Below are 9,541 nucleotides of genomic sequence, written 5' to 3' on the forward strand. Positions count from 1 at the left end.
ATTTATACATATTTTGGGTCTAGAGTCGTACGAGGAATAAGAATCCTAAACTTTCTTATATTGAGAGTCATTGTTACATTGATGTTGGTTTTATGACTTTTGGATAGTCAACGGCAGGCCAACACGATCGAAAATTAACGAGAATATAGGAAATCGAAAGATATGAAGTGAATATAGGTATTGTATTACTCAGAATTACTTGTCCCCTTCCCATGTATGGGAGGATTTATTTATACATATTTTGAGCTTAAAGCCGTACAAGGAATAAAAATCCTAGACTGCCACATATTAGGAGTCCTTGTTACCAATCATTATTGTGTGGACCATGGTCCACACAGATGTGTGGACCATACTATCAAATAATGCACATTCAATATAAAAATAGTGTACATTCAGTATAAAAATAATGTACATTCAGTACAAAAATAATATACATTTAGTACATTAAAAATGTACATTTTATTATGGTCCACACAGCTGTGTGGACCATGGTCCACACAATAATTTGCCCCTTGTTACATTATGAATAATAAACCGAAATTCTTATTGGACTCCTAATTTGCTCCATATTATATATCTTTCTTGGGCTTCCTTGGTCCAGTTATTCTCTTGGGTTGATCTATATGTTCCAGGCTCAATATGTCCTCCATTATCCAGTTCCCACATTCTTAAGATTTCATGAAGTCGATATCTATGAAAATAAGTTAACCTGCAAGTTCCTTTTCAACACAATTGCAGTTCCAGACGGATGAAACGGCATCTGTTTTGCGCAACTGTAGTTCCCTCCGTCATGACCATATATGGTCCACGGTATATCATTCTACAGTTTCGAATTGGACAAAAACACCAGTCCTCATAATAAAATCTCGTTGAATTATCTATTTTTCTTTATAGTTTTTGACTTCTTTTTTTATATTTAATTTGTCAACATTTAAGTGCTAGTGCCTACACATTTTGTGTGATTAGGATAAAGCCTGCTTGGTTAGCATTGCTTTTGCAATTATTGGTTTGCTTGCTTTCAGTGGGGGACCTCAATCCCCATTCTTCTTGTTTTGCGTCTAGGCCTAACTGCCCAACCTTTATTATGACTTACTCAAGATTTTAAATTAAATTAAAAATAAAATGAGGAGCATAAAAGCAAACTAATATAAGTTTTAATTTGTTAAATAAATGAAATTGAATACAAGAAAATCACATACAATACAAATAATCCAACTCCACAAGTATCATAAAAGACATCACTAGGAAACATCACATCAAACTATATGAAAAGTAAATGAGAAGAAGCACTCCTTTATCTAAACTTGATGGCATTCACACCTCTCTCTACCTGTCAAAAATGCAACACGACAAAAAACACAGCACTTATTAGGTAAATACGCAACCAATTTTGTTTATAATTTGGTCAAACATTGCTTTCAAATGTGGTCTAACACACCACATTTTTCTTTTCAAATTTGAAATCATGGACAGGTTTTATAGTTGTGTCCATTCAAACCAAAATATTGGGCACAAATCATATCATATCACTACCTTATAAGTTATAGCTTATTATATTATATATCATCTTTACATATTCTATTTTTATAAATTAATGTGGTATGATAAGACATTAAAAGAAAATAATACAACTCATATCATATCGCTCACTATTAACATTATGTTTTATGTAACTTTTAATTTCTTTGTCATACTGTATAATTGTCTTTCTATAGAAAAAGTATTAGTTTAACCCATATACTATACCTTGAATATTTTTTTAGTCAATTTTTTTTCTTCAAGATGTTACCTAATTTAATTTAACTTACTCGTACATTTGAAAAATTGTCAAATATATGGACTATTGACACTTACATCACCTATAGGCTATATAGTATAGAAAAAACTTCGAATTGTAGTATGATGTGATTGCTTAAAGTATTGTACAAGTAGTGAGTAAATAGTAAATTTGTTAGGGTTAAAATAAAATGAAAATAAAATGAAAGTAATGAGCTTTTTTTTTGTTTTTTACTTTTTACTTTTTACATTTTTTTTATGGATGAATGGCTAGAGATTTTTATATGTAAAAATAGAAAATCAATAACAACTTTGTCTTAACCGCTAACCGATTAAGATTAAATTACACAAAATTAAAGTAAAAAAAAAAAAAGTAAGTTAATTAATAACATCTTGACATAAAAACATAAGAGTAAATTATTATTATTATTATTGCCCCTTCATAAATTTCTTAAGAGCAAACAATCATGATTGCATTTTATGATGGTAGGGATACTCACCCAACAACACATCTTATCCATGTTAAGGAAACACTTGTTTAAATTCCATTAAATTATATTACCCACACGTTATTTGAGGTATTTAAATTAATATATTTTGATGAATATAATAAATAAAATTTTCAACAATAAATTCTGACCTTTAGATCATGCAAAATATCTTAGATTCTTTTATTTATATTATTACAATATTCAATGTTTAATACCTATTAATATTTCCTCAAAATTCTTCTTCAAAAATTGCAAACTATGAATCACACCAAATTAAACCAACAATCTATATATAGGAGTCCTCACAGATAAGAGCAACTCTCCCTTTGACTTAATTCCTTATCTCATGTGACTTTATCCCATTAATTCAAAAATAAAATCATAAATTACTAATAAATATAACATACTAGCGTACTACAAGATAAAAAAAAAATTATAGAAAAAAAAAACATTTTCCCATCACTGAGTTGTTGCTATAAATTGACATCCGTCACTGTAGGTTAAGAAAGAATATACTTAATAATTAAATAAATAACAACAGAATATATAATATCAAATATAATGAATTAAAATTCAAGTTAAATTACAAAGAACTTAATCGATTTTTTTTTTTTGGTATAAGATTTGCAATTAAAAAGAAAGAAGCATACCAGTTACAGGATAAGGATAAGGTTGATGAGATCACTTGGTGAGAACCCAAATGGCATATACAATTCCAGGGAGCCATCCAAACAGAGTAAGCAAACAACAGATCCAAAACTCAACCTAAAAACCCACAAACATCTCAACAACTTCAATTTCACATAATCATTAAACAAAACATATATAACAACAATAATTTTTTGTTTCTACTTTCTAGTAGAGTTTACCTGGCACCCAAACTTGAGGAACACACCAAGGGGAGGCAATATGATGGCCAACAGAATGTCTATGCAAGTGGCTGTGCTTCCATCTGCCATTTTCCTTCACTGAAAGGAAGCTTTAGTGACGATTTTTATATATGTGACGAAATTAAGAAAGAGGAGAAGAGTATGGGGAATTGAGATAACTACTGCAAGTTTAGTTTTGCAGGGGAAGTGGATGGTGATGAAGTGCTAATTTATAGGCGGAATGCACGTGCCATCTTCTCATTTGATGGGGCTATTTTGGTCATTTTAACTCCTTTCGTTACTTGTTTACGTTTGCTTTTGGTGCGGCCCCGAACATGGAATGCAATGAGTCGATGACAGGGTGGAAACATGAGGAAAACATTAATTATATTTTCTTTTTCTTTTTTGATAATCTAAATTTTCAACTTCGCCTGATGATATTTTGGATCTGCTTCATGTCTATGATGATGTAAATTGAATCAATTTAATTTTGAATAAATGGCTATAACCCTACTACTAGAAACAAACTTTAAGTGAGACTTCTGATCTCAATAAGTTCTCATCTACTAAGTTAAGCCTTAATTATATTTTTAATAGATATCTATTCGCGTCACGTGGTTTGTAAGTTGCATCAATAAGATGGAAGAAAAGAGATAATGAATCACTTTTTAAAATTAATAATTATTCAATACGTTAAAGAGTAAAAAGTAAAATCAGGTAGGAATAAACGTGTAGTACAACTTATTGGCTATTATGTTAATTTGCAATTTCATGATAATTATTTTTCAAAATTATTATTGAGATGGAATTAAGTTCTTTTTAAAAAAAAAAAAAAACAGCTTTAAGCTTTTTAATTTATATAAGTTTGAAAGAAACTTTTTAATTTTAATCACACAACTATATATATATATATATGGAATACTGTTCAATTGCAGTGAGAGGAGAGTCATTGATCTTGCCAAAATCAACGTTCAGGATTAACAATGTTCAAAAAAAACACGGTGACAATTTGATCGTTTTCCATATGGGTCAAACTTAAGATGTCTGATTTTTCTTTTTAAGGTGCGTGATTTTCTTTCTTAAGGTGTGTGCGTGATTTTTGTGCTTAAGGTGCTTGGTTTTGAGCTTAAGGTGCATTAGTTGTTGAAATTTAAGTGTGCCGGTCTAAAACTCTATGTGCGCGGTTTTCCTTCTTAAGGTGCGTGAGTTTCCTTCTTAAGGTGACTGGTTTGTGTGCTTAAGGTACGTTAGTTATTGGAATTTATGTTGCGTCGGCCTAAGGCTTAAGCTGCGCTATTTCCCTGCTTAAGTTGCGTTATCCCTTTCTTAAGGTGTATTGTTTTCCTACTTAAGGTGCGTGTTTTTTTTTTTTTTTTTTTTTTTTTTTTTTTGCAGTTTCAAAACAAAAACAATATTCTTTATAAGATTTTCTCTACAAATCCATTTTTATGTTAATTTAGTTTAAGGTGATTAGATTAGAAGCTTAAGGTGCATAGTTTGAATTTTTTTTTAAAGAATAGATCACCGCACAACCACACGGGAATCCTTCCCTGCACTGAACCCTTATATATATATATATATATATATATATACACGTACTCCGTATAATTCAGTTCCCATGCAGTTGGGTGTGTCCTGTGCGGTTAAATCTGAGTCATTAATCTTACTTAAATCAACGTCCAGGATTAACAAAAATTTAAAAAAAAAAAAACCGCGGTGGCAATTTGTTAATTTTTTTCTTCTAGGTCAAATTTAAGGTGAGTGGTTTTCCTTCTTAAGGTGCGTGGTTTTTATGCTTAAGGTGCGTGGGTTTTCTGCTTAAGGCGCGTGGGTTCTGTGCTTAATGTGAGTAGTTGTTGAAACTTAAGGTGCATCAACTTGAAGCTGAAGGTGCGTGAGTTGTTGAACTTAAGGTGCGTCATTTTAAAACTTTAGGTGCGTGGTTTGGGTTCTCAAGGTGCGTGGTTTGTGTACTTAAAGTGCGTGGTTGTGTACTTAAGGTGCACCATTTGTGTGTTTAAGGTGCGTGGTTGTGTACTTAAGGTGCACCATTTGTGTGTTTAAGGTGTATGGTTTATATTCTTAAGGTGCTTTATTTGTGTGCTTAAGCCTTGTGCGTGATTTGTATACTTAAGGTGCGCCATTTTAATGTCTAAGGTTCGTCTTTTCGAATTAACCACACGGAAACAGGTTCCCCCACCTAAACTCATCCCTATATATATATATATATATATATATATATATATAGGATCGCGTTCAGGTGCGTACTGACCGCCCAGGAGAGAACTGCGGACGAATCACAGCGCGCCACGTGTCCGGAATGTAGTTGCACATCACGTTATAACTAGGTGCACGTAATGTTATAACTAGGTGCACATAGGTCCACCCAGGTGCATAAATGTTAACAAGGTAAATTACTTGCACCTGCAAGTGAAAATAGGTGCACACGTACAAGTAAAATGTATTACAAGTGCAAGTAAATTGTACAATGAGCATCAATACTAAGTGCACCTAATGTTATAACTAGGTGCACCTAATGCTATAACTAGGTGCACATAGGTTGCAACCAGGTGCATAAATGTTAACAAAGTAAATTATTTGCACAAGTGCAAGTAAAATGTATTGCAGATACAAGTAAAATGTATTACAAGTGCAAGTGAATTGTACAGTGAGCATCAATACTAAGTGCACATAATATTATAACTAGGTGCACCTAATGTTATAACTAGGTGCAACCTATGTTATAACTAGGTGCAACCTATGTTATAACTAGGTGCACCTAGGTTGCACCTAGGTGCATGAATATTAACAAGGTAAATTACTTGCATTTGTAAGTAAAAGTATTTGCGAAAATATGTGCATGAATATTAATAAGGTAAATTACTTGCACTTGTAAGTGAAAATAGGTGCGAAAATAGGTACACTTGTAAGTGAAACTAGGTGCACTAAAGTTCCAGTTATTTACGAAAATGCCACCGCGTCATTTTTTTAAAATTGCATCTGATTCGTTGATCTGGACACGTGGACGACTGTGGAGCGTTCTCATTTCTTACCTGGGCGACAGTTCGCATGGGAGTGCAACCCAATATATATATATATATATATATATAATCTTTGAGTATTAATTTGAATGCATTTACCTTCGATTCTTAAAATTAACAAAATTTAGTCTATTTTTTTGGATTGAACATAATGGATTCTAATGAATCAAAGGACTAAACCTGGTTAAATGGATATTCAAGAATTGTAGCTGATTATAATTTATAATTATGTGATGAAAAGTGAATTGAATTCAAGTTTGAAATATACGTGAGTACACAATCAATAGTGGTTGATGATTGATTGAGATTTCAAATATAAATACATACCAATTATGATATGATATTTGTCTATGAAAATACATATAATTTGCGTTAGTTTTTGAAAGATATTATTTGCGTTAGTTTTTGAAAGGTATAATTTGCGTTAGTTAAAACACAGTTATGATTACAATAATGTTTGTCATAATTAGTTGCCCATTTGGTATATATCATATATGCATATAGAATTATAGATACACATAATTAAGAGGTGAATTTAGAAAGTAAACGTTACTCATTCAGATACAACGTACAAAATCTTCTTCTATGATCTGTGAGACATGTTGAATTTTGTAATTTTTTTATAATTTACTTTTCAATTTCTAATATTATATTTTGATTTAAAAGCATTACATTTTTCATTAAAAGTATCGTATTTTTCTTTATAAGTATTACACTTTCTCAAGTCATAAGTAACCATCAATTAATTTATCCCTAAATAGTATTATATTTTTTCTCATAAATAACTGTTAAACTCTCAAATATTACATTTTGATTTAAAAGTATTATATTTACTTCAAAAGTATTACACTTCCTTTAATAAGTAACAAACAATTTAATTTTTATTAGTATTGAAGATTTTGTCAGGATCGGGTCTACCATAAATCGGGTAAAGAAATACATAACGGGGTAAGAAAATAATAATTTTATTGCTCGGACACTAGGCCCAAAATAACACCCCAAAGCCCGAGATACTGGCACAAAATGACACCCCAAATAATACAAGGAATTGACTAAGAATAATATCGTAGCTACTAGAAATCAAACTATGGTGTAAGGTTTGAAAGTTAGGAACTCATACCATTGGACCAGGGGATTAAGTAAACACAGGGATGATGTCTTAAGAGGGAATAAAGGTTGCCTTATATAGTGTAGAGAGTCTTCCAGATAGTTGACAAATGTATGACATCGGCTTATCTTCAATCTTGGCCATACACGTGTCCCCCCACTACCTGGACGCCAACGATCTTCACATGGTTAAATAGAGCATCGTACCTTCTTATACACGATATCTTGAATGGCTTAGGTAGTTGGTGTTTGTATTGCTATGTTGGAGGTTTAAGGTTTGATACCCCATAATAGTGTCTCTTTTAATATTTTGTTCCACGCGAGCTTACTAATATGCTTCACCCTAAGGGGTAACTTAGCGGTCCCTTGAGAAACGGAATATATCGATCACTGAAATGCAGGATTAAAAGCATTGACTGCTACAAATTAGGATAAGATATGGTGACCGTTGAGAAAAGCAATAGTAATATGCTGAATGCAGAGCTGGACCTCACACAAGATTTTTTGCATGTTGGGCTGCGTACCCTACCCTACAGGTTCAAGTGATAATGTGTATGTTCTGCCTACCTTGTGGACCTCGCACGATAATTTTTGCACGCTAGGCTGCTTGCCCTGCAAGCCCAGGTGATGATGTGTACGTTCTGCCTACCTTATAAACCACGTACGGGAATTTTTGCACGCTGGGCTGCTTACCTTGCAAGCCCAGGTGATAATGCGTATGTTCCGCTTACCTTACGGACCCCGTACGAGATTTTTTGCACACTGGGCTACTTTCCCTACAAGCTCAGCTGTTGATGCATACGTTTCGCCTACCTTGTGGACCCTATACTAGATTTTTTGCACGTTGCCCTACTTTCCCTGCAAGCCCAAGTGATAATGTGTATGTTCCGCCTGCTTTGTGGACCCTGTACAAGATTTTTTGCATGCTAGGCTGCTTGCCATACAAGCCCATGTGATGATGTGTACGTTTTGCCTGCCTTGTGGACCTCGTATGAGATTTTTTGCACGCTGGGTTGCTTGCCTTGCAAGCCTAGGTGATGATGCGTACGTTCTTCTTTACCTTGCGGACCTCATACGAGATTTTTTGCATGCTAGGTTGCGTACCTTGCCTTACAAGTCCAACAAGATATATATGCTAATAATTTTTCAATATAGAAATAGTTTTTTTTCTACCTCCTTGGGTTGTTTGCAAGTTCACCGACGTGCTGTTATTCAATCACAGACCACTACCCATCCTATGGGCCCTTAATGGTTGGGTACGATCGACACTGTCATTGATGACGTCCATGTGAACGTTTTCAAGCTCCCTCCTTAACAAGTTTTGTCGGGACTGGGTCCACCATAAATCGCGTATGGAAGTACAGAACGGAGTGTAGAAAAATAGTAGTATTATTGCTCGGAGAGCTATGTCCAAAAGTGTGTGTACAAAACCCGAGATACTAGCCCAAAATGACTCTCCAAATAATAAATAATACAAGCTATAGCCCAAGGAATAAACTAAGAATAATATCGTAGCTACTAGGAATTGAATCCCGGTGTATGTGTTGAAGGTTAGGAACCTATACCACTAGATCAAGAGGGATTAAGTGAACCCAATGATGATATCTTAAGAGGGAATAAATGGTGCCTTATATAGTGTAGAGGGCCTTACATATGGTTGACAAATGTACAACATCAGCTAGTTTTCAATCTTGGCCATACATGTGTCCTCTCACTAGGCTACCTGGATGTCATTGATATTTACACGGTTAAATAGAGCGCCCTACCTTCTTGTACACGATATCTTGAATGACTTGGGTGATTGTGCTTGTGTTGTTATGTTTGAGGTTTAAGGTTTGATACCCGTGGTAGTGTCTCCTTTAATATTTTGCTTCATGCTTCCTTCTTCACCGGCAAATTATTCTGCGGACCCGAGTCCACCATATTTACATACTGAATGCAATTTATATTCTGAATATTCACAATTTACATACTAAATGTTCCCAATTCAAATTGCGAACATTCAGTATGTAAACGGACACAGGTTTCACCTTGTCCGGTGGACCCGGATCCATTGTATAACTAATATTGTTCTTCATCCAATTGAGCCAAGACTTATTCAATAAAATGGACCCTCAAGCTAAGTCCCATGGCCCCATCAAGTATTATAAATTTTAGCGCGAGTAGTCGGATCCATTTCCATCTTGGCCGCTTTCCTTACATATTGTGTCATTTGTGTAGTGAAGTCTTCCTATACATATTGTGTGTAGTGAAGTTT

At 33.8% G+C, this 9,541-nt stretch overlaps 1 long non-coding RNA gene across 1 annotated transcript; it reads right to left on the bottom strand.

The window, feature by feature from the left end:
* Positions 1-1,132: 1,132 nt before the first annotated feature.
* Positions 1,133-3,298, bottom strand: LOC116033099. Its single transcript, XR_004100824.1, has 3 exons — positions 3,137-3,298; positions 2,918-3,032; positions 1,133-1,330 (listed from the first exon to the last, which is right to left on the bottom strand). It is a non-coding gene; the product is annotated as an uncharacterized LOC116033099 (long non-coding RNA).
* Positions 3,299-9,541: the final 6,243 nt, after the last annotated feature.

The sequence above is a fragment of the Ipomoea triloba genome, chromosome 10 (genome assembly GCF_003576645.1).
Source record: "Ipomoea triloba cultivar NCNSP0323 chromosome 10, ASM357664v1".
In the NCBI taxonomy this organism is placed as follows: Eukaryota; Viridiplantae; Streptophyta; class Magnoliopsida; order Solanales; family Convolvulaceae; genus Ipomoea; species Ipomoea triloba.